Source organism: Kogia breviceps, chromosome 5 (genome assembly GCF_026419965.1).
Source record: "Kogia breviceps isolate mKogBre1 chromosome 5, mKogBre1 haplotype 1, whole genome shotgun sequence".
NCBI lineage: Eukaryota > Metazoa > Chordata > Mammalia > Artiodactyla > Physeteridae > Kogia > Kogia breviceps.
This window is the reverse complement of record NC_081314.1, coordinates 16,067,410-16,093,157: the sequence shown is the minus strand read 5'-3', so window position 1 is coordinate 16,093,157 and position 25,748 is coordinate 16,067,410. Positions and strand designations below refer to the sequence as shown.

Sequence of the window (25,748 nt, the reverse complement as noted above, 5' to 3'; positions counted from 1 at the left end):
ATGTGATCTATAGATTAAACACAGTTTCAGTCAAAATCCCAGCAAGCTATTTTGTAGACAGCTGATTCTAGACTTTTTATGAAAAGATAAGAGACAAAGAATAGTCAACACAACAGTGAAGAATAACAAAGTTGGAGAACTGACACTATCGGACTTCAAGACTTACCATTAAGCTACAATAAGCAAGACAGCATTTTAGTGAAAGAATAGATACATAGATCAATGGAATAGAATTAAAAGTGCAGAAAAAGACCTGTACAAATGTAGTCAACTGATCTGTGACAAAGGGGCAAAGGAAAGTGATTGTAGAAAGAATAGTCTTTTCAAAAAATGGTGCTGGAATAATTGGACATCCATTTGCAAAAAAAAAATCTGGACATAGACCTTACACTTTTCACAAAAATTGACTCAAAATGGATCATAAACATAAATATAAAATGGAAAACCATAAAACTTGAAAAGAAAACATAGAAGAAAATCTAGGTGAACTTGGGTTTGGCAATGACTTTTGAAGACACAACATCAAAAGAATGATCCATGAAAGAAAAAAATTGTAAGTTAGACTTTATTAAAATTAAAAACTTGTGCTCTTCAAAAGACTGTTAAGAGAATGGAAAAACAAGGGAGAAAATATTTGCAAAACACATATCTGATAAAGGACTTGTATCCAAAATATACAAAACTCAACAATAGGAAAACAACCCAGGCTTCCCTGGTGGCGCAGTGGTTAAGAATCCGCCAGCCAGTGCAGGGGACACGGGTTCGAGCCCTGGTCTGGGAAGATCCCACGTGCCACGGAGCAACTAAGCCCCTGCGCCACAACTACTGAAGCCTACATGCCTGCGCTCTGCAACAAGAGAAGCCACCGCAATGAGAAACCCGCGCATTGCGATGAAGAGTAGCCCCCGCTCACCGCAACTGGAGAAAGCCCGCGCCCAGCAACGAAGACCCAACACAGTCAAAAATAAATAAATTAAACAAATAAATTTATTTTTTTAAAAAAGAAAACAACCCGGGCTTCCCTGGTGGCGCAGTGGTTGAGAATCCGCCTGCCGATGCAGGGGACACGGGTTCGTGCCCCGGTCCGGGAAGATCCCACATGCCGCGGAGCGGCTGGGCCCGTGAGCCATGGCCGCTGAACCTGCGCGTCCGGAGCCTGTGCTCCGCAACGGGAGAGGCCCCACAGTGAGAGGCCCGCGTACCACAAAAGAAAAAAAAAAAGAAAAAGAAAACAACCCAATTTTTTAAATGGGCAAAAGATCTGAACAGATACCTCACCAAAGAAGATATACAGATGAAAAGTAAACAAATGAAAAATATGCTCAACCTCTTTTGTCATTAGGGAATTACAAATTAAAACAATAATGAGAGACTTCTACATACCTATTAGAATGTCTAAAAGTTTAAAAAAGACCTATGTTAAATGCTGGTGGAGATACAGAGCAATAGGCACTCTGGAACTTTCGAGTCTAATAGGCTTGGGTGGGTCCTGGACCTACCACCTACTGCCCGTGTGAGCTTGGGCAAGTTACTTCAACTTCCTCAGCCCTGGTTTCCTTGTCTTTAAAAGGAGGAGTATATAATACCTACCATTCAGGGATGTTGTGGAGAGAGATAATGCCTTTTAAAGTTTCTGGACAGTAAAGCCGTTATTGGTATTGTTGTTAAAGTATCGTGTTTGGAGTGGAGGATCATTGCTGAGAGGTAGCTTCCCAGTCAAGGATCAGGATGACGGCTCCCTGCCTTGCCTACAGATGGAGCCATTGGATTAGTTTTCCTCAGTCAGGGTGGATGTGGTTAGTGTTACTCGGGGGCCTATCAGATGTAGAATCTTCCACACTCTGCCCCCAGCTGCTAGCTTGATGTTACCAGGATGGCTTTAATGACCAGAAATTTTACATTTTTGATGAGATTTAGATTACCAATTTTTTATTCTGTTTATTGTTTTCTTTGTCTGAAGAGATCTTTTCCTAAGGAATCTTTGCCAACTCCCATGAAGACATACCCTTTATCTTAAAGTTATAAAACTAGAAATTATTTTTTTAATTATAATAAAAGAAGTTATTTAAAATTCACATTTAGACTTATGATCCATCTCAAATTCACTTTTTCATTGAAATTTTTATTGAGATCATTATAGACTCACACAGTTGTAAAAATAACCTTGAGAAAATCTTTGTACACTGCCGAGTTTCCACCAATGGTAACATTTTGTAAGACTATAGTATAATGTTGCAACCAGGATATTGACATCAATACAATCCACCCATCTTACTCAGATTTCCCTAGTTTTAATTGTACTCATTTGTGCACATGTTTGTGTGTGTGTGTGTGTGTGTGTGTTAGTTTCTATAAAATGGTGTCATATTTAGGTTCATGTATTCACCACCATAGTCAAGATCCTGAACACAAGAATCCTCTGTGTTGCCCTTTGTAGCCACAGCCACCTCCCTTCTACATATCTCTCCCCACCAGTCCCTAACTTCTGGCAACCAGTATTATGCCCTCCATTTCTAAAATTTTGTCATTTAAAAAATATCTAGTATAGCACAGGGAATTCTGCTCAATATTCTGTAATAACGTAAATAGGAAAATAATTTTTAAAACAATGGATACATGTATATGTATACCTGAATCACTTTGCTGTACACCTGAAACTAACACAACATTGTTAATCAACTATACCCTAATATATGATAAAAATTTTTTTAAATGATATCTAAATCATATCATACAGTATGTAGCCTTTGGGGATTAGCTTTTTGTCACTCAGCATAATTCCTTACAGTTGTTGCATGTATCAATATTTTGTCCCTTTTTAATTGCTGCATATCCCACAGTATGGTTGTACCACTGTTTCAAATTAATTTTTGTGGAGGATATGAGATAGAGGTCAAGGTTCTTTTTTTATTCCATATGGATTTCTGACTATGCAAGCGCCATTTGTTGAAAAAGTTTCCTTTACTCGATTGGACTGCTTTGGCACCTTTGTCAAATATCAATTGGTTGTTAAGTGTGAGTTTCTTTCAGGACTCTCTAGTCTATTCCACTGATCTATTTGTCTATCCCTATATCAGGACTCCTCTGACTTGATTATTATAGTTGCCTAGTGTTATGGGTTGAATGTTTGTGTCCCCTGGGAATTCATATGTTGAAACCCAAATCCTAATGGGATGGTATTTGAAGGTGAGGCTTTTAGGAGGTAATTAGGTTATGAGGGTGATGCCCTCATGAATAGGATTAGCGCCCTTATAAGAAGAGGCCAAAGAGTTAGCTAACTCTTTTTCTGCCATGTGCCATCCTAAAATTTGTGTGGACATCTAAGGTCTTAATTCTAAATGGCCTCTGAGTTCTCTAAACTTCCCTAATATTTATCTCAAAGATTTGTGTGTGTCTTGGAATCCTACCATATCCATATTTGTTTTAATGTAAAAATAATGTTTTAAAATCCTAACCATCAGAGATCTAAAATTCTTCTGTCTTGTTTGTTGATGGGGTGATGCTATTGGATTTCTGAAAATTGGGCTAAATTGAAATGAGCCAACCTTGCATTTTCAGTTTCAAAATCCAGGCAATTTCCCTTTTTCTGACTTGGTATTATAATATTTCAAATACTAAGACATGAAAACACATGGCTACAAATGATGATCATTTTGCAAGCTGGGGCTGGGCATTATTCAGAAGTGGTGCTGAGGGGCGTCCCTGGTGGTGCAGTGGTTGAGAGTCTGCCTGCCAATGCCGGAGACAGGGGTTTGTGCCCCGGTCTGGGAGGATCCCACATGCCACGGAGCAGCTGGGCCCGTGAGCCATGGCTGCTGGGCCTGCGCATCTGGAGCCTGTGCTCCACAAAGGACAAGGCCACAGCAGTGAGAGGCCCGCGTACCACACACACACACACAAAAAGTGGTGCTGAGGATGCTGGTCCCAGGCTCTGAGCTGCAGAATGATGTTGGGGGCTGGCCACATTGTTCATGTGGCAGGGAATGGCTCTCACTCAAGATCAGCTTCCAGGAAATGGGTTTTTTCATCAAAGGGTTTTTCTCAATGAAGAAAGATTTCTGACACTTAACATTTTATTTTTTACCCTGCTGTCAGCAATATAACTATGATGAGCCTGCGTGTAGTTTTCTTTGTGTTTATCCTTTTTGGAATTCATCAAACTCCTTGAATCTATGGATTTATGTCTTTCACCAATTTTGGAAAATTCTCTGCCATTGTCTCTCTGAATACAGTCATTTCCCACTTTTTGAAAGTTCACTTTATGTCACCTTGCTTTTATAAAAGACCTACGTTAGTACATGTTTTCACTAATAGAAAGAAATCCATAGAGGATTTTCACTTTTAAGGAAAAAAGCAAAAGTCAAAAACAACGTTCAGCATTTGTTTTGCAGGGAGCTGTTACAGAGGCAGCAAAATAGCATTGCCAAGCTCCTACCCAGGAACTACATTCAGTGTCTCAGCATCAAGGCACCATGGCTTTGAATGGTGTCTGTGAGCATGTGTGCCTTATCTCAATTTATTTTGTGCATCTATTAGCACAAAGGTAATTGCTATTTCATTTTATACTATTTCAGCCTATGAAAGGTTTCATAGGAACGTTCTACTTTCAGATAGTGGGGAAAACCTGTATTGCTTCTGCTCTATTTTCTCTCTCTCCTCTCCTTCTGTGACTCGGGTGATATGAGTGTTAGACATTTGAATATGCCCCACATATCTTTTTGATGCTATTATCTCTTTTTCTCTCCATCTTTTTTCTTCCTCTGTGCTTTAGTTTCAACATGTTCTTTTGACTCGTCTTCAAGTTCATTAATTTTGTGCTCAACAGTGTTCAATCTGCTATTAAACTTATCCAATGAGTTCTTGATTTCAGTTATACTTTTTAAGTTCTAGAATGTTCACTTTGTTTTTATAGTTTGGGGTTTTTGGTAGATTCCACTTATCTAGTGCCATTTTTCTCCATCTATTCTGTCTACATTTTTCTCCACCTACTCTGTCTACATTTTCCTCCACTTTATTCAACATATTAATCTAAGTGGAGGTATTATGAATTTTTACAGTACAGTTTATCCTGGAAATGCATGGGTTTGAATTGCACTGGTCCACTTTTACATGTATTTATTTCAATAAATATACAGGCAGGTGGCCCTCAGTATCCACGAATTCCACATCCACAGATCCAACCAATTCAAGCAACTGCAAATCGCAAACTGAACACATGCTCTGAGGTTGGTTGAATCTGTGGATGCAGAACCAGCAGATACTGGAAGGCCAATGATGGGGCTTGAGCATCTGTGGATTTTGGTGTCTGCATCGGGTCCTGGAACCAATTCCCTGTGGCTCTTGAGGGATGACTGTGTAATACACATACAGTGAAGTGTGTAAAGTGTGCTAATCATTAATGCACAGCTTATTGAACTTTCACGTTGGTATATGTTCATAAAACCAACACCCACATCAAGATACATAATACTTCTGGCACTTCTTTCCCACCCAAGCAGTCATCTTCCTCTCTGCCAAGAGAAAACCACTATTCTGACTTCAATCACCATCAATTAGTTTTACCTTTTATTGGACTTCATAAATGTCTTTTGCTTCTGGCTTCTTTCACTTAATATAGTATCTGTGAGATTCATTCCTGTTCTTTTTGTATCATTCTTAGTTATTGCAGTAGAGTATTCCATTGTATGAATATACTACAATTTATTTATTCATCCTCCAGTTAAAAAACATTTGGGTTGTCTCCCGTTTAGGGGCTAATTTCTCTTAGGTATATACCTCGGAGTAGAAACGTTGAGTCTAAAGGTAGCTGTATGTTTAGTTTTAGTAGATTCTGCTAAACAGTCTCTCAAAGCCAGTTGTGCCAATTATCAATTTATTACCTCTCAGATCCAAATCCATACTTAATTACCTGCCCTGTGCTAATGGAGCTGGGCCCTGCAAACATTTCTCCTTTGCCATCTGGCACAGTGTTAAGGTTTGTCAGTAGGGAGCACTGGCAGTCACTGCAGGAGAAAGAGGATTCTCTTCCTGGTTCTGCTGTGCTCACTTGGTAGATTCCTGCAGCATGTGGCAACCAGAAATACAAATCACATCTGCATGGGCAGCTTCCTCCAAAACCCCAGAGGTTGACCTTCCAATGCATCACTACTGTGGGAAGTTTCCCAGCAGTTTCCACGGTGTGGCACCCTTCCATGGATGGCTTCCCTCAGCACCAAGAGGAATGCTTTCCAATGGATCCCATCTGCATAAGACCTTCAGCAAACCTCTTCATCATCCAGTGGGTCATGGCTACATAATCTCCAACAAGGTATGGTTCTCAGCCCCCTGGTAGAAGGTGAAGGTTGGGACTCATACAGACTTGTTCCTTATTTGGGTGCTCTGTCTCAGCCCGAGAGGCTGCTCCCGACACCTGCTATAGCTATAGTCTTTAGAGTTCTCTTTTCTCCTTAGTAAGTAGTCACCTCTAATACTTAATAATTCTTTATATTAAAATTTCCTGTCCAAAGTACTGTATAGTTTCTGTATCCTGCATGCACCCTGGCTGATGCATGGATATACCATTTTACACCTCCACCATCAGTGTATGAGTTCCAGTTCCTCCACAGTCAAAGTTCTGTCTACTGACTCCAATATCTGAATGATCTGGGTGTCTACAATTTTTTCTCTTCCTTATCAATTATATGTTCATGCCTCTTCACAGGACTAGTTATGTTTTACTATACACACACATTGTAAGTAAGAAGTAGAGAGACTCCAGATGATGTCATTTGACCCACACTGTTCCCTCTTTCCTCTGACAAGCAGGTGGGTTGAGGAGTGATCATCTCAATCCATTGAAGGACTGAGCTGGATTGGGGCTGGGTTTCAGTTTTTACAGGACTCAACGTATCTCCGGTTTACCCCTATTCCTCACATGTGGATTTTGATTGAGAGCCTTACAGATCCCTATCTCCTAAGCCATGGAAGGTTATGGAGAGTCAGCTCTGCCCTTCATAAGTTCCCAGTCCAGCTCTCTGGACACTGTCCCCATTGAGCTTCAAAATCTGGCAAATCTCAGGAAGAGGCAGGAGCTGGCCTTGTTTTTGAAGCAGGCTCTTTCTTCTTGGGAAGGCTTTATTTTCTAAGCACTGTGGGACTTTGGAAGATTTCACTCTGCTTTTTAGATGCATTTAGATTCGTTCCAATACCATGTGACCAGTAAAAGCTTTGCTGGTTTCTCTTTATTCCATTAGAAGTCTTCTTTCTGGACAAAGATTGATCATCAGCCAGTGCCCCGAATTAGCAAATGTCCTTGGGGAGAGGAGAGGGAACAGCTGGAGAGCCTCATCTCATTTTGTTGCAATAGGAGAATTGACCAGCCTGCAACCTACCACATCCTACTTAGAAGAGGAAATCCCCTGGGCTTATGAAACTCAGAACTCTCTTCAAACTATTGTCCCTAGCATGTGTTTCAAAATCTTAGAGTAGACTTTTCTTTCTTGACAAATTTCTATCATGTCACTACCCGAGGCTATAGGTGTCCAAAGGCAGTTTAGTGTTTTTCAAACTGTAGGTCACAACCCATTAGTGGGCCGTGAGTTCAATTTAGTAGGTCTTGCTAGCACTTTCTAATGAAACAGAAACAGATCTAATGAAACAGAAACAGATCAGAGTGCCTGGCACATAGTAACAATAAGTATTGTTTCATGAAATTTTTGTTGCACTTGTGTGTGTATGTCTGTGTTCTGGTTTGCAATGTCAAACCTCTTTATTGCTATGCGTTGCAGGCCAAAATGTTCATTTATTTATTTTTTAAAATATTTATTTATTTATTTATTTGGTTGTGTCAGGTCTTAGTTGAGGCAGGTGGCTTCCTTAGTTGCGGCATGCCTGTGGCATCTAGTTCTCTGACCACGGATCGAACCCAGGCCCCTGCATTGGGAGCATGCAGTCCTATCCTCTGTGCCACCAGGGAAGTCCCCCCAGATGTTTAAAAACCGCTGGATTTTAGTTTAAACAGAGGAAGGACGAAGTGGAGAAAAATAAATGATCAGAAACAAATGTTAGTTGAGTATGGAAAACTCTGGGGGGAAGTTTGGCCATGAGTGGGAAGTCGATTGATTAAAACCTGCTCTTCTGGGGCTTCCCTGGTGGCGCAGTGGTTGAGAGTCCTCCTGCCGATTCAGGGGACACGGGTTCGTGTCCCGGTCCGGGAGGATCCCACATGCCGCGGAGCGGCTGGGCCCGTGAGCCATGGCCACTGAGCCTGCGCGTCCGGAGCCTGTGCTCTGCAACGGGAGAGGCCATGACAGTGAGAGGCCCGCGTACCGCAAAAAAAAAAACACCAAAACAAACAAACAAACAAAACCCAAAAAAACCCCTGCTCTTCTGGCTCCAGAAAGCAAGAGGGAGCCCATGCAAAGGATGGACCACAAGCATCAGTAACCTTAAGCATCAGAGAAGAAAATCTTGTGAGGCCTAGCTCCTAGTGGGTCTGGGGCAGCTGTGGCAGGTGCAGAGGGGTAACAGGGAGAGCTGAAGCTGAGAAACGGCTGAACCTGCGTTGGTAAAGACCATGACAGCCTTGAGAGAAGACCGTGGAGTTCTTGGTGCCAGATCACTGGCAAAAGGTCTTGTAGTCGGCACAGAAGGAAGGTCAGCTGAGGGAAAGGACAGGCCTGTGGGGGGGGGTGAGGCTCTTCGGCTAACCCGTCATTGTGCTCCAGGGTCAGCAAAAGATAAATTCCAGCCACAGGCCCGAGGAGACTGGGACTGGAACGAGTGCTAGTGTTTTCTAGTGTTTTCTTCACCTCCTCCCTGCTTTCCCAACACCACACACACACACACACACACACACACACACACACACACACACACACACAACTGACCTGCCCTCCGAGGCCACCAGACATAGGGGAGAGAGTGGAGGCTCTGTGTTCGGAAGGCCCTGGCTCTCAGTCCACTGGCTGGGTTGGATTGGGCTTGTGGTCTCCTATGTCTAAAGCAGGGCCAGTGAGACCTTCTGCCTGGGTCCTTGGGAGACGTGCAGACCCATCACTGTGGCCGTGTCTGGCACGCTGCGAGTGCTCCAGAGCCCAGAGCTGCTTGAACCCTCAGGGGCCACACTGGGGCAGAGAGCTCTGGAGGAAGGTTGTGCCACCGTGACCTGGCTGGCTCCTGGCCCTGAAGTCCACAGGCCCCCCAGGTTTGCCTGCTGAACCCCAAGACACCGGTGTGGGCCTTCTGTGAGGCATGGCACTCAGCAAGGTTTAGGCAGAGAGGCTGGCACGGGACGCCCTGCAGTGCATCAGGCATGTTTGCTCTTGTCGCCGAGTGGGGAAGTTCTACTTTGGGTCACAGCTCCGATCTTTGTCCTCTTCCAGGAACTGTCTCCTGGCCTCGGGTCTGGCCTTGGACCTCAGGGCCTGAAATTTGGCCTGAGCCCTGCCTGGGTTCTTGGGCTTCTGTCACGCCCCATGCACACCTGGTCAGCCGTGGGGATCTGCTGGAGTTTGGGGAAAGACTTCAGCTCAGTCATAGCTCAGCCTATAAGGTTTTCTCCCTCCCTTCAGAGCCTAGCTGATTGGTCTTTGTCCATCAAACCCTGGCTCCACCATCACCTCTCACAGAAAACCTGCCCTGGGTACTTGCCCCTCCCCACACTGGGTTGCATACCCCTCCTCTGGGCTCCCTCTGTCCCCCCGACTCCCCCGTGCTTCTTGATTCCACACCACTTACCCCTCTGCTGGTGCTCTGAGTTTGCTTGGAGGTAGGACTCTGCACAGCACTGGCACATAGTAGGTGCTCTGGCAGTATTTACTGAGTGAATGAACCATCAATCCCAGGCTTCACTTTTCTGCTCAGTGAGCCTGTTCTCTAAAGCTCCTATTTGCCAGCAGCTGAGCCCTGCTTTATTTCAGGGCTCAAAGAGCAGAAGAGGCAGCCCAAATGGGATGAACACCCTTTTGTAAGACCCCAGCCATAACCTGCAGGGTCTAATCTCACCGTTAGAGAATCCCAGGTACTTGTGAGTGATTACTAGCTGGTTAAGTTCCATTTCTAAAGGAAACAGGTTCTTAAAGATCTGTGTATGAAAGGGGTATAAAGAGGAACCTTTGACTCGTGTGTAGAGACAACCAGGACACACAGACCCCTGCCTGCCTCCCCCAAGGCCTGTGGTAAATGGAAGGGGGAGGAATATGCAGGTCCCAGGCCAAGACCAAGCCAGGCAAGATGAACATCTGTCCCTCAAGGCCCCTCCTCACCCAGTTCTTTTACTCCCTACCGAGATGAGATACTCCTGATGGCACCCAAACCTTCCACCGAGCCATGGGGACTTGAGGGGTCCACGGGGCCTTCAGAACAGCAGGTGGGAGTGGATGCAGGGGGCACAATAGCTCTCACCCAATGGCTGCTTCGATGCCTGGGCTGCCAATTGAAACCACCATGGCATGAATGACTCAGGGTAGCAAAGTTTCCTGAGACCTGGGGTGGTGGGCGAAGCTCTCAAAATGATAAGGGAATGAGTTCCCCAGATGTGTAAAGCTGGTTCCAAGTTATCATCAAGGTCCGTCTACAAAAAGAACATCCTCAGAAATGACCCTGATCATCTAAACTACAGTGAGATACCCACCCCCCCAGGATGGCTGTAATCAAAAAGAGAAGACAACAAGTGTTGCTGAGGATGTGGAGACATGGAATTCTCATACATTGTTGGTTGGAATATAAAATAGCACAGCTGCTTTGGAAAACAGTTCGTGGGTTCCTCAAAATGTTAAGCATAGCTAGCATATGACCCACAAGTCTACTCCTAGGTATTGATATATACCCAAAGAAATGAAATGCTCATATAAAGACTTGTACACTAATGTTCATAGCAGCTTTATTCATAACAGTCCAAAAGTACAATCCGTCCATCAGCTGATGAAAGAAAAACAAAATGTGGTGTAGCCACACAATGGAATGCTATTCAGTCACGACAAGAAGTGATGTATTTCTACATGCTGCAACGTGGATGAACCTCGAAAACATCCTGAGAAGTGAAGGAAGCTGGGTCACAAAAGACCACATGTATGATTCCACTTTCATGAAATGTCCCGAGTAGGCAAATCCATAGAGACAGAAGGTGGATTAGTGGTTTCCAGGGGCTGGGAGGAGCCGGGAATGGGGAGTGACTGCAAATGGGTTCAGCGGTTTTTGTTGTTTGTTTTAAGAGAGGGGGGGGGGGTGTTATGAAAATGATCTGGAATTAGGTAATAGTGGTGGCTGCCACTTTGTGACTATACTAAAATCCACTGAATTGTCCACTTTAAAAGCTGGAATTTTATGGTATGTGAATTTTTAAAATAAGGAAAAAATGACGCCGATGGAGAGGAGTTAGAGGAACTGAAACAATGAAATGGATCGCGAGTGTCGCCCGTCCCCGTCCGTCGCCTCCATCTGAACGAACTTTAGGCCCAGGAACCGGGCACCGAGAGGGCCTGGGGGAAGCAACGCTGGGGACTGGATCTAGGAAGAAACACGGCCCGGGATTTGAAGGGAACGCGGTTAAGGTGGCGGGCTGGGATCGCCTAGGACGGGGGAGGCGTCTGCAAGCTCAAAAGCTGGCCCGGCGGGAGCGGAGATTTAAAGGCTGGAGCGCAGAGGCTCTTAAAGAGGCCCGGGCGAATTCCCATTCGGCGTCCACTTTAAAGCCAGCTCCGCCGCGCCGAGGGTCGGACCTGGGTAAGTGCGCTGGGCCACAGGGGAGGCGGCGGCGGCGGCGGCGGCGGCGGGGTTCCGTGGCCGGGTATGCTCGCCCTGCCGGGTCCGGGGCGGTCGGCGCGGGTGGCCTGAGCATCGGGCCGCGCGTCCTGGGAATCTGGGGCCCGAGGGATGTCAGGGTCGCGGCGCCGGGCCCGGTACCCCGTGCGCCCACGGCGGCGGCGCTCTATTTTTAGCAGCCGCTGTTGCATTATAAGGAATGTGTGGCGCGCCGGGAGACCAGGGCGCGCGCGGGCTGCGCGGTCGCTTTAAGGAGGCGCCGGGGCGGGGACAGGCCAGAGCGGCCGTCAGGCCGCGGGCCCGGAGCCGTCAGTCCGGCTGCCGCGGGGCCCGGCGGGCGCGGCGCTGCCTTCTCGCCGGCGCGGGCATGGAGGAGGCGGCCTGAGGCCGGAGCCGAGCCGGGCTGGAGCGCGCGGTGAGCGGTCGGGGCAGGCTGGGAAGGGAGGGCACCCGGCCGGGCGCTTTGTTCCGGGCGGGAGGTGTGGCCGCCCCGGGCCCGGCCGCGCTCGCCACAGGCGGACTGCGCTCAGGGGTTGGCGGAGAGTGGCCTTTTGCCCCCACGGCAGGCTCCAGCGTGACGGTGTGCGATTGAGAAGTCGGAGACGATCGAGACCCCAGTGAGAAGGCCTGCCCACCGCGCAGAAAGCCCCTTTCATGGTAACCGCCCTTGGGTTCCTTGTCTGCCCTGGCGAGAACGCGCGGGGAGGTGGGCGGGCGGGAGTCGGGTGGATGGAGGCAGAGTGGGGGTTGGGGATCTTTCCCCTTTTAAAATGGCGTTAACGAGGGCAGGGATCGGCCGACGGAGTTGTCAGATTCATCTGAAAGATAAAAAGCAGGCTGCTTCATAAACCTTTGCAGCGCCGGGGGCTTGGGGCTCTGGTCACAACCAGGGCCCGGCTCATTCATTGACGAGACCTGCAGGGACGCCCACCGAGTGCGGGGCACAGTGCCAGTTACCGCGCTGCGAGGAAGGTAGGGGTGCAAACTGAGCGACAGCCCAGAGTGGTCTGTACTGGGATCAGGGAAGCACGGGGGCTGTGGGAGCAGACAGCGTGGCAGGGCAGGGAAGGCCTCCTAGGGGACGTGATGCCTGGCAGGAGCGTGGGCCCTGGACACCAATTAGACTTTGTGGCTGGAACTGAGGTCTGTGCTGGCCAGGGCCAGAGCCGAGGCTGGAGGGGTGGAGAAGGGCCACTTCATCCTGTCCTTGATCCCCGAGCTCTGGAATTGCCCCTCCTCCTCCCACCAGCGCCTACTCCGAGCAAACCTCCTTGGGCGTGAATGGTTCTTGCCCCTCCAGGACTCACACTCTATCCTGGACCTGACCAGAGAGGGTGACTGACAAGGCTCAAAATTGTGGCCTCAAAAGAGTGACCTCCCCGGCAGCAGGAATGATAAGGAAATCTGACTTAAAAGCCCTGAAGCTCCACTGTAATAATAGCTGCCAGCAGGGCTGACACGGACCAGGCACTTGACGTGGATATGCTTGCTCATCATTTGACAAGACTCCTCCAGAAGGGTTTTATTATTACCCCCATATGCAGATGGGGAACAGGGGCTAGAAAGAGTAACTTGTGCAAGATCATATCTAGAGTCCCTGATGTAGACCCTGCAGCTCCTCAAGCCCCTCTTGTGAGGGTCTGGCTGACCTGGCCTGAAGATTCCAGGTGCAGCTTGTGTTAGGCTTTGGCTCTATTGCTTTTCAGTGGTTGGGTGAAGTGTGGGGTGGTGAGCTGCTGGTATTAATCACTGACACATGTCAGGGGCTTTGCAGTGAACAAAGCACTTTCACCAAGACAGTTCTTAGAGTTTCTCTTACTTTTCTTCTCAGGAAATAAACTTGAGCTGGCTAACATTTTTGTAAGTCTCCTAATTTCCTGTAAATCACATGTCCCTGCTGACTGGGGCTGAAAATGTTCCATGAAAACATTCATGGTTTTGACCCCCAGTCTGTTCTCACTCCCAGCAGCCAATTAGTTTTTCTGTCTGTGGTTTAAGGTGTAGTTTGTCCTTTCTCTGCTAGGTCAGGAAGGTTGGAGCTTTAATGCTCTGGGGTTTTCGAGGCACAGAGCCTGCCAGCCTCTTTGGGGGTGCAGGTGGAGGTTGCGTAAGCCGGGTGCTCTAATAGAAACTGCCCCCCGCCTCAACATTTCCTTATGGGGGGGGTAGTGTGGCCCTCTGCTGAACCCTGGTGGGGCAGTGATAGTCTTCCAGGGCTGCCAGCTCTGTTTGTATTTGCCACTACTTATGTTTTCACCTACCTAAGACATCTTTGTGACAGGTATAACTTTTATTAGCTCTAACCACAGGTATTTCGCACTTTCATTTGATCTGAGCTGCTTATAGAGAAGCAAGTCCATTATCCCTGGGGTTGGTTCCTGAGCTTGAGTGATCACCTGGAACCAGGGAGGACTTCTGGGCTGTGATGGATTGAACTAGCTCCTGGGGTGCCTGGTCCTAACATCAGCCTGATTCACATGTTTACCAGCCTGCTGCATCAAGTGACTTCTTGGGGAAATGTGACCTCCATTTTATATTTCACATCTGGTGTCATCATTGTCTACCAATGAAGTGCCCCCATATGGAGTGTGCCTCCCTGCAAGCGATTGAAAACATACCTGCTCATGAGCATCATGTAGTTTGCACAAACCATACACATGTGAACTAACTGGGAACACGTTCTTGTGCAAAGCTGGGATGTTCTCAAGTGTCCAAAGAGTGTGCATTGAGTTCCAGAGGCTCTGTACTTGCCTGGCCCAGGGCAGGTATCTGGCTGGCTAGAAGGTAAAGTTACCTTTGTCTGGGGATGGGAGAAAGGAAGAAACGGGTGAGCTCCCTGTGCCCTGGGCATCTGGCCGCCATGCATGGTCTAGCGGCTGAGCAGAGAGGTCGAGCTTTGAGAGGGATTTTGTTGGTGGACTCTGAGGCCTTGCCATCCCTCACAGTCTTGGGTGATGCCACTGGGCCCTGTGGTACTGGATCAGTGCGGGTGCTTTTGGCTGCAAATAATGTAACCCAAGTAATAGTGGATTAAGGAGAGCTTAGATCTCCCAAAGATGTTCTCAGCTTTTGTGAAGTCTCTGGACACAGGGATGGGATATTAGTGCCACTTCCAGCAAGTTCTTGCATGGAACAGGCAGCTAAGAGGGCTGAGTGTTCAGAGCAATAATTTTTACCTTCTTGAGCCACTGCCTCTTTAACATGCCAGTGAGAAGCCCAAAGAAAAGTTCCTTGGATGTATGAAGTTGGGCATTCAGTTTGGGAGATTTGTGGATCTCTGAAAATGAGCCCTGGATCCCAGGGTAGATCCCCTGCTTCCCTACTCTTCACCGAGGACCTACCCTGGGGCTCTGCCCTCCCAGCCAGACCAGCAGGCTGTCGGGGTAGAGCCGGTGTCATGAGTGGAAGTAGAGCGGGACGGGTGTCAGTTCTCAGCTTGTGGGTGCAAATCCATGCAATCAGCTAGTGGGTCTGTCTTGTGGAACTCTGACTGAGAGAGCAGTGCTGCCACCTCCTGCTTCAGACAGCAGAGGACGTTGTTGAGGCCGAGGTGACAGCCATACTGCACTCCTTGGTGTCTGCCATGCATCCCTTGGTGCCCATCTCCAGTCTTCTAGGTAGCGTTCCTGCTGCACATAATGAGGCTGGTCCCGTGTGTTCTGAGACTCCCCCGGCCTTCCACTGCGCCCCACCACTGAGCCAACGGCCTGTAGCCCATTGGCATGATCCATGGCGCTTTCTGCAGCCATCCCCCTTGTAGGGGTCAAGTAGCAGTGTGTATTTACCTTTTTAATGTCCCTATCATTGTCCTTTAGTTTTTGTTTTTGTTTCTTTGCGGTATGCGGGCCTCTCACTGCTGTGGCCTCTCCCGTTGCGGAGCGCAGGCTCCGGACGTGCAGGCTCAGCGGCCGTGGCTCACGGGCCCAGCCGCTCCGCGGCACGTGGGATCTTCCCGGACCGGGGCACGAACCCGTGTCCCCTGCATCGGCAGGCGGACTCCCAACCACTGCGCCACTAGGGAAGCCCAGTATTTTTTTAATTAATTAATTAATTAATTTTATTTATTTATTTTTGGCTGCGTTGGGTCTTTGTTGCTGCGCACGGGCTTTCTCTAGTTGTGGTGAGCGGGGGCTACTCTTCATTGCAGTGCACGGGCTTCTCATTTTGGTGGCTTCTCTGGTTGCGGAGCATGGGCTCTAGGCGTGTGGGTTTCAGTACTTGTGGCTCATGGGCTCTAGAGCGCAGGCTCAGTAGTTGTGGCACATGGGCTTAGTTGCTCCGTGGCATGTGGGATCTTCCCGGACCAGGGCTCGAACCCGTGTCCCCTGCATTGGCAGGTGGATTCTTAACCACTGCACCACCAGGGAAGCCCTCCTTTAGTATTCCTGATATCTTTACTTGGTGGAACCTGTTGATGGCCAGATGGCCAAATGGCAGTGTGGGTCATCATTGGTTGTGAAATGACATTCTGGGTCTCAGAGAGGCATATTTTCATCTACAGAGCCTGGCATCTGGCCACCTAGATGGATAAAACATCGAGATTTGGATCTGGGTTGTGTTGCTAATGAGATTTTGGACAGTACCAGGAAGGGATTTGGCTGTGCAGTGTGTGGCGGTAGAAGGAGGGAGGGGGTATGGAGAGTTCTCCGCTCTGATTCAGGTCCTCTGTGACAGTTGATAGGGCCTTGGGAGCGTCCTGTGCTGCAGGGGCCCAGGCTCCCTCTGTGACTTCTCTGCCCCGCCCTCAGGGTTGTCATGGGGATTAGATGAAACACACAGATGAGAACATGCTTGGGAGACCAGAAAGGGCCGTAAGAATTAAGAGCATTATCAGTATTCAAGCAGCCTTCAGATAACAGAATCATAGACCCAGAAGGGGCCCCTGGAGCATATTTAGTCTCAATTCAGACCCATGAGAGCACATTTCTCATAGTAATGAGGTAGATGGTTTTAGGTGGGACACATTTTAATAGTTATATATATATATGTATATATATATACACACTTATTTACGTGTACTGTAAAAATACAGGTATGACATCAAACCCATTTTTTTTTTTACTGGCTATTTTACTCAGATTAAGTCTAAGTAAGAATTTTAAGTTAAAAAGTATGGTTATTTTAAGGTAAAGATTAAACCAGTAATAGTTCAGGAGTAGACAAATACAGCCCAAATGGGAAAGTGACCCGTTGAGTAGAGGCTGGGAAACTTTCAACAGGGGGGTCCCTCCGGTGCAGCCTGTGAGGGGCGGGTCTTAGCTGGACGCTTTCAGAGGCAGGGAGCTTGACGCCCCTTCAATCAGTGTACCCCATTTGGGGATTCACTTATCCTGGCAAAGTTCTCTTCTTTCTCCCTTTAACCTGTCCCGCTGGATCTGTGCCACGTGAACCTTGACAATCGTGCTTTTCTCCAGCACAAGCAGCCTGCTTTCTCCAACTGCTCCTTAGATGGCATGGCTTAAAGACGGCCTCTCTGGAGATCTACACTCTCTCCCCTCCCTCCTTCCCGTCTCTTCCCTCCCTTCCTTCAGTGAAGACTTGTGGGCTGGGCTGGGGTAGATGCTCCGCATTGGCCATCTCTAAGCCTCCCAACAGTTTTGCTGTTAGCCTTTTACAGATGTGGAAATGGGGGCTCAGGGTGATTAAGTAGGCATCCGCACGGCCATGGCCTGAGAAGAGCAGAGCCTGGAAGGAGTCTCATCAAGGTCTGTCTGGTCCTGGAGCACATGCTCTGTCTGTTACTCGGTGCTGCTCCCAGGACTGATGACTTTGGTCATTTGATGGCACGCCCCTTCTCCCCTGGTGCTCATGGGACATGGCCCACAGGGTTCTGGCCATACATAATCAGTGCCGCAGTGGCGCGAAGGCCTCGTGAGGAGAGGGGACAGAGCAGTTCACGCACAGCGACGCTGTGAAGCAGCAGAAGCCACGGAGGTGCAGGCGTGAGGGAGCCTAGATGGAAGTGGTTTTCCCCGACTCTCATTAATCTCACTGTCAGCCAGGAACCCCTCCATCATTTGTGCACTTGGTATATTTTTTAATTTTCAAAAATATAAAAAGATGAAGGATAATATATAACAAGCACCATGTACCCGTTACCCCAAATGAGCAGATGCGACCGTTTTGTCTGCACCTGATCCCTTTGGCGGGGCTTCAGCGCATCCCTGGTCAGGAGGCCTGGCTGGCTGGGCCTGCCCTCAGCCTCCGGCCGGCTTTTGGAGCCTCGCTCGCGAGTTTCCATGTCTTGGCTCTTTTACCTCCACGTCCCCAGCGAGTTCACTGAAAATGCCACCTGGGTCTCCATCAAGGTTGTCGATAGATCCTTTTGCTGCCTGAACTCACCCCAGGGAGGAATGAGTGTGCATCTTGGGATTTAACCTTTTTCAAAAAGTTCCTCTATCCGAATACATACTTGCCTTGACCACTGTGGCTTCAGGCCAGGCTGTGGAACATCATTTAGTCACAGCTGCCCGAAGTGAACTGTAATTTAAATGGTAAATGTATATATTTGGAAAAGAGAGAGAAAAAAAAAAAAACCCATGATTTTCTTTTCATCATTAGATGACACCGATTTGTTAAGCCTCTCATCGTCAACAATCTTGAGCAAAAATACATTTCTGGTCTAAAGTGCAGGACTGCTTTGCAGGAAGGAAGACCAGAGGGCAATGTAGTACCTTTGTAACCCCTAACGTGGCCTTGCCAGCTCTCCCTTTCCTCGGCTCTCAGAGAAAGATGGTGTCCCAGGTGTGAGGTCCCAGGTCCTCCCCTCTGCCAAGCTCTCCAGCTGCAGAGGGGGAAGCTCTCCTTGACGACAGGAGACAAGAGAAGGCTTCTCCCCTAACTGTTTGCAGCCTCCTGCTTCCCGCCCCGCCCCCGCCTGACTCCACTCCCGAGCTGGAGCCTGACGTGGCCCATTTGCAGTTAGCTTGGGCTTGACTTAGGACAATTAGCAAAGCACCACTTTTAAAGCTGCGCAGAAAAGATGAAAAACCTTCTGGAAAAGCCTTGCCATACCCAGGCAGGTTCCATTTTCAAGGAGTCAAGGAGTTCAAACTGGGGACAGAGATTTGAACGAGTTTTGTAATAGAACACGGAGACCTGAGGTGGTCCCCGAGTTTTCTTTACTAAGTGGTGAGAATGAGTTGAAATGTTTTCCGATCCTGAGTTGCCAACAAGGGATGACACTGCCTGCGTCCTTTCCCCTGACCCCATGGAGATGCTGCAAAAGCCAGCAAAGGCTGGGACCACAAAGACTCAGAAGGACCTGCTTTGTTGGGGTTTGTCTTGCAGTAGAAACGGTCAGAGACTGTACCAATGAAAGCAACTAAACATATTCTAAAGCCAATTCCTATTTGTTTATGCAAAACTACACATACATGTTATGTTGACGGCCTACTTTTTAAAGAAAAGTTTTGGTTTAAGAAGAATCTGCTATACATAATATGTGTTAGGCTGTCCCTAGTATCCTAACTACCCAGATTAAAAGTAAAAATATTTGTAGGCATGTGGTGCCGTGTGGAGATTGCTGAAGATGTGCTGGAGTTGGGGAGGCCCACTCTCCCCTTAGGACTGACCATTTTTGGAGGGGCCTGGGGACAGGTTCTTGCCTCTCCAAAGCATTATATATTCACTTCAAGAGCAAAATTCATTTTAACTCAGTTCCAGGTTTTTTTCTTCTTCTTCTTCTTCTTAGCCTTTAGAACTCTAACACACCTTGTTGAAAATTCCCCCTTTTAGATGACCGCCAAATTCACCCCTTTATATTTTAATTCCACTGGGAACGGAGGTCCCAAGGAAGAGGCGGAGGCAAATGCATCTTTCTTGGCGAGTACCATTCTCTCACAAGGAGGCTCAGCAGCCCCAAAATAGCATCCATCATGTTCTTCTTTCAATGCCTGCTTTATTGTAACTGGAGATGATGGAAAAGGGTGGAGCCACGGTCCCAAAGCCTTGCGGGCATATATTAAATAATAACTTGTAGGAGATATGTCTTCTCAGGGGTCCCTCCACACCCACATTCCTCAGGTTGAGATTCCCCGGGCGACAGAGTCAAGAAGGCCTAGCACTCCCCATACGTTCCTCACACCCTTTGTCTTCCCGCAAAGGAAGTCAGGCCCCGGTGCCCTGCTGGCACTCCCAGGAGCTAAGGTCAGCTGGCATCAGAGCCTTCCGGGCCACCCCACTCAGTGACCGCTGGCCCTGCCTGCCCGCAGTGGCCCCAGCCCACTTATCTGGGGCTGGGTGGGTGTTTCCTGCATGTTTGAGATTTTAAGCAGGAAATCAAAATAAAGAAACCAAGCCTTTGTTTTACTTCTGGGCTCAAACTGGGGATGGCTGGAGAGATGGAAAAGGGGAGCAGGTCACTTAGCACTTCCACCAAATAACCATTCTAATAAAGCACTCAGCAGGGGCTTTTTTTCTCCTTAGGGCTGGTGTGCGTGGATAAGAAAGCTGGGTAGAGGCTGGGAGAGCCTCTGTGTGTGGAAGGAGGAAGGAGAGGGCCCCAGGCAGGGTCTGGCACCATCAGGAACTGGCAGCCAGAGGGGCCTCAGGGAACCTCAGTCCTCCCTCCCTTCCTCAGAAGACCCACGGGAGAGTGGGAAGGGGCCGGGGCTGCAGGCCAGAGGGCCCCCCTGCTGCTTCTCTGCCCCCTACCTGTCCTCTGTGTGACCTTGGGCAAGTCCCCATCTGCCGTGGGCCTCCTCAGCGGTGTCTGTAATAGGGACAGTGCTGCTGTGACCCATGTCTCAGGCATCCCCACCCCCCTTTCTCCTCTAGTCCGGTCATGCGGGGCCAGGCCCTCATCCCGCATATGTGGAAATGGAGAGGTGCTCGCCCCAATAGATCTTCATTCTTCCGCAAAGATCTTCTCCCTGTGCAAGTTTTCTGAGTGTATCGTTTATTTTTCTTTGAAGATTACGTAGTCGTTGATGGAAACCGTCCCCATCTGCAGTATTTCTGAGGATTGCAGGGTGGGGACCATGCCAGCAGGCCATCTGAGCTCCGGGGTCAGCTGCCACACTTTGCGTGGGTACCATAGGCGTGGCTTCCTCATTCCCTCAACCCCGCTGAGCCACGGCTGTTGTACGTAACAGGCTGTCCCCAAGGGCCTCTGAGAAAGGGGGCTGCCCGTAGCTTAGAACAGGGCAGAAGTTAAAACTGAGCGTCAGACACCCTCCCCTTGCCTGCTCACGCCCTTGGAGACTTTCTCCCCGGCTCTCTGTCTCCTCAAGCCTAGTTGACTGCCATATTCCAGGGACAAAGTTTCTTGGACAGTTTCCCCCAGAACTTCTGAAAACTCCCGGTTTCCATTACTTTTGACTGTAGAGGAGTAAAGACATGGAGACAAGGCTGGGGAGCCTACCCTTTTACTCCTGAAAAGAGCCAATAAAGAGCTTGTCTGAGCAAGAGGCCTGCACCCCAGACCTACACCGTGACCTTCTGCAGGAACCACAGCAGAGGCTGTGCGGTTGTTACTGTCACCGTTCCAAGCCAGGTCAGAGTCTGAAGTCAGGCCTTTTTCCCCAGTGACCAGAGCAGACTCAAGTGTTAATCTTTTTTCCTTTGTGTTAGGACAGTGTTCAGAGTAGCTGTGAGGATTAGAGCTGATGTAGATCAGGATATTTATTGAGCATCTTCTTGGTGACAGGCATGTGCTGGGCTCCAGAGATACAGTGGAGAATAAAACGGAGGATGGGCCCTACCCTCCTGGAGCAGACGGTCTGGTGGGGAAGACACATTACATCATAAACAATTAGGCAACTGAGTCAGCAGCACACAAAGTGCTGTCAAGACAGACAGCTGGGTGTCTTGGGAGCTAGAGCAGTGACCTCACCTAGTCTGAGGTGCTGGTCAGGGAAGGGTAGCATGTGATAATGATAAACAGGCATTCTAATGATCGGCCCTGGCCACAGCCCTCGGCCTGATTCCACCTCCAGCTGGTTGCTGCTACCCATTCACCAAGGATAGTTTTGCACGGAGAGGCTTAGATGTAATTTGTCCGAGGTCACACAGCTAGTAAGTGGCACGACCAGGATTCAAAACTGGGTCCGTTGGATTCATTTCCACGCTCCTGACATCTGCTCTGCCTCCAGCTTTACCCTACTTGGGCTCGTCCCCCTCCGATGGGATGTAGCTCCACAGTTTCTCCTTTCTCTGCACCCCCGAAACAAGCCACCGCGGACTGGGGGTGGTGATCATTCCTCAGAGCATCAGGAATAGAATGTGCGTCCTTGCTGAACCCTGGGATGGCCCAGCAGCAGGAGCGGTGATCCTTCATCCCGCTGGGTGGCCGAGGTCTCCCTGTAGAGGAGGCTGCGCTGTGCGCCTCGCGGGCTGAAGGTGGTGATTCAAAAGCAGCCGCTTCCTTCCCCTCCTGCCCCCGTCCTGGGTGCTCTGGGGCAGCCTGGAAAACAGCCTCGTGTGGCCCCAGGAACCCGTCTGTGCAATTTAGTGGAGGGGACGTTGGAGAGAGTTCCCACAACATACTTATGAGGATGATGAGGATGATGATGATGACAGTTATAATAACACTTTCTGGGCCCGGCACTGTTCTAAGCACTTGGGTGTATTGGCTCATTCTGTCCGCAGAAAAACGCTGTGAGGTGAGGACGTGGATAACAGATGAGGAAACGGAGGCGCACACCCGGGTTGAGTGATTTGCCTGATGTCACATTCCCAGCAGAGGGGCAAATGCTTTGATTCATGACTTCTTATAAAAGTGCTGTATGTAGAAAAAAGAGAGGTGGGCGGCCGGTCCCCTGGCCAATGGCGGCTTCTAGATGGCTCCTGCCCCTTGGGAACGGAGTAGGTCTGCCCACTCTGCCCTCTCCCCCCTCTGCATCCAGGGCTCGCTGTCGGGCCTGGCCAGGCTGGGTAGGAGGGCAGGAAAGATGCAGCCACTCTTTAGGGTTTGGGGAGAGAGATGTGAATAGTGGCCTCCTGCCCTTCCGGAGTTTGGCAGGGTCCCTGAGAAGACATCCCTCCCCACCTCCAGCCTGGTTCAAGCCTCCACAGCCAGGCGGCTGGACCCTCCCGCCCTGGTCTTGCTTCCCTGGACTTTCCCTTTGCTGAGGAAAACCCCACATCTCCCGGCCGCTCATTGCCTGGCCCGCCTCGTGTTCAGGAAGTTTCCCTTTTGTTTTGCTCCAGCTCTTCTCTCTGCAGTCTGCTTACTCGTTTAGAATGGGGATTGGGGCTTCCCTGGTGGCGCAGTGGTTGAGAGTCCGCCTGCCGATGCAGGGGACACGGGTTCGTACCTCGGTCCGGGAGGATCCCACATGCCGCGGAGCGGCTGGGCCCGTGAGCCATGGCTGCTGAGCCTGCGCGTCCAGAGCCTGTGCTCCGCAGCGGGAGAGGCCACAACAGTGAGAGGCCCGCGTACCGCAAAAAAAAAAAAATTGAATCCTAGAATGGGGATTGTATCGCCTCTCCTCACCTCAGGGAAGGGCCTAGATCCTGTTTCTTTCTCATTTGGGGTCGAACATAAAATTTTTCACATTTTCCATTTATGATGTTTAACATTTTGAATACAAACGATGGAAACAAATCAAAGCAGCGGTCATTTTTGAATGTGCCTTTCTGCCCACTTCCTCCCCGTGCTCTGCTGTGCTCCTGGCGTGGCTGTGTGCTCTCCCCCAGCTAAAGATGGCTACACCGGAGAGTTTCCAGGCTGAGTAACCCCTGCAGCTGTTCCTCAGTGTCACTGCCACTTCCTTTAACCTCACACCTCTTTGCGGCCGAAGCCAGGCCAGGCCAAGGCAGTGCCAAGGGTCGTCTGCCTTGGAGTGGCCACACCACTTGGTGCTGGCATGCTCGAGGTGGCAGGGTAGCAGCAGGTGCCCTTATGGGCTGCCCCCACCCCACCCCAGGGAGGTGATTTATTTGGCTTATATAATGTGTAAAACTTTTTAATTGGTGGCCAACATGTAAAAAAATCAGTTTCACATAAAAATTCAGATTTCTGTCTACTCTTTAAAAATTTTGACTGTCTGGAAGCCCCGCTGCAGATATGCTTCTGTCATGGCGGTCAGGTGGTGGAAGGTACCAGTGGCCTCCTGTTTACCACAGGCCCCACTGCTCCCTATTGCCTGTCCCTGTCCCCTTCTCTCATTTATCGACCTGGCCTCTGCCTACACATGAGTTTGGGGTGTCCATTTGTCTCCTGAGTCCCTCTTTCTGCTATTGCAGGGTAAAGCAGTTGAGATAGTGGGTCAGCTAGGATGCGGAGGGCTAGAGTTTAACCATTCAGCCCTGGAAAGAAGCATCCATCTCATAGGCAGGGGGTTGCTGACACAAAGAGAGACCTGCACCCGGCATCCAGGCCTTCCCTTTGCTGTCTGTCACCACCCCACCCTTCTCCTGGGCCACTTACCTGCTGGGCTGGTGTGAAGCCATAGGTTCCATGAGGCAGCAGCTCTGGGCTGGGACAGCGCTGAGGGACAGCCTGTGAAGCTATGCTCCGGTTGCCTCCACTTGGGAGAAGGACAGTATGAGAACCTCTGCCTTGATGCCATCAGGGGGTTCTGGGGGCGGGGTGTGGCATCCCCAGCCCGAAGGCTGGGATGGTCAGGTAGCTGGGCCCTGGGAGCTACAGGGGGCTCAGTGTTTGGGAGTGTGGGTGACAGGGAAGGACCCCCTTAAGGTCACTCACTCATCCTCTGGGCTGGTGCCCTTGTGTGTCCAGTGGGACTGCTCACATGACATCTCCCTTGTGAGGGCCACCACCCCGCTTCTCTGTGTGGCCCCCAGCACCTCAGCCTGCCCGCCACCCAAGCAGGATCCCAGCCCACTCCCAGGGTCACCCCTGCATTTGGGGAATGCAGACAGCAGACACCGGAAGCATTTCTGTGCGGAAAGCTGTGCCAGGGCTCCAGGGTGACCCCGAGATAAGGAAAATGAAGCCCAGCCTGTAGCCCCCAGCCCTACCCCCGCAGGGGAAATGTGACAGGAAAACAACTCCCAGCTCCTAGATTTGAAGGGAGAAGAGGCAGCGTGGCCGTGTGGCTGAGCTGGGAGCTCGTGGTCACTTGCAGGTGGCGATGCGTGGCTTGGACAGCCATGGAACCTCGGGGACCTCAGGGGCTAAACAGAGCCTTCTCCGTGAGGTGGCTATGATGAATCAGCGGAATAGTGGCTGCAAAGCACTCTGGCTGCCACCTGCCACCTGGCGGCACTTCGTAGACGCAGGCAAGGCCGCTCAGCGGAAGGAGGCCTGAGGAGCAGGAGAGGAACAGGAGGAGCAGGCCAGGAACGAAGGGGTGGCTTCGGGAGCCTGGGGCGCAGAGCGGCCGTGCCTCCTAGAGGGAATGTTTTCACAGGCCGGGGAGAGTGAAGAGGCAGTGCGGACAGACAGCGTTCCCTGGCAGACTCCCCGAGGCCCTACGAATTGGGCACCGCCCCTGTCCCCAAGGACGCTGTACTAGGAATCAGTGGGAAAGAGGCTCTGAGCGCCTGCGACGGCGACGGGGATGCCGGGCAGCTCAGGGAGTGCCCGTGGGGAGAGCTTCAGGCTCCCGGGGCGGTCTCCAGGGGGAGCACTGCGCCCGGGCTTGGTTGAGGGGTGGCAGCGCTGGAGTGGGGGGAGGGCGGCGCCAGTGAGGGGGGCCCGGGCAGAGCCAGCCACGGAGGGAGATGTGCCATGAGGCCTTGGCCTGGGATTTGAGGTAAAGGGATGTTGGAGCTGGCGGGGGAGGCCCAGGAGAGAGGGGTGGGGCGGGAGGGCGGGACACGGGGGCTGATGGGGGTCCCGTGTGCTGGGTTGAGTCCTGAGCAGCCGGGTGGGGTGGGGGGCTCGCAGGAGCCCCTCCTCCAGGCATGGGCCGAGGGAGCAGCTGAATCAGAATGCAGAGCAGCCTGCCAGGCCTTGGGGAGTCTAAGAGCCTCACTTTGGGGAGCCCCAGAGTGTCCAGAAGCCGACCCTCCGCAGCGGGGGTGATGGCCAGGGTGATTTTCCCAATGGGCGTGCAGATGCCGGCCTGAGGCTGGGAAGCTCCTGCTCAGCTGCG

General features: G+C 50.0%; 1 protein-coding gene across 5 annotated transcripts in view; it reads left to right on the top strand.

The window, feature by feature from the left end:
• The first annotated feature begins 11,059 nt into the window (after nucleotides 1-11,059).
• The window catches only part of MRAS (muscle RAS oncogene homolog), a 64,888-nt gene continuing 50,199 nt past the window's right edge, over nucleotides 11,060-25,748 (top strand). The window contains exons 1-2 of one of the 5 annotated variants that reach the window (XM_059065204.2): nucleotides 11,668-11,703; nucleotides 12,309-12,399. The gene's annotated coding sequence lies outside the window, so the exon portion shown is untranslated. The other 4 variants (XM_067033710.1, XM_059065203.2, XM_059065207.2 and 1 more) reach the window with 4 other exon arrangements.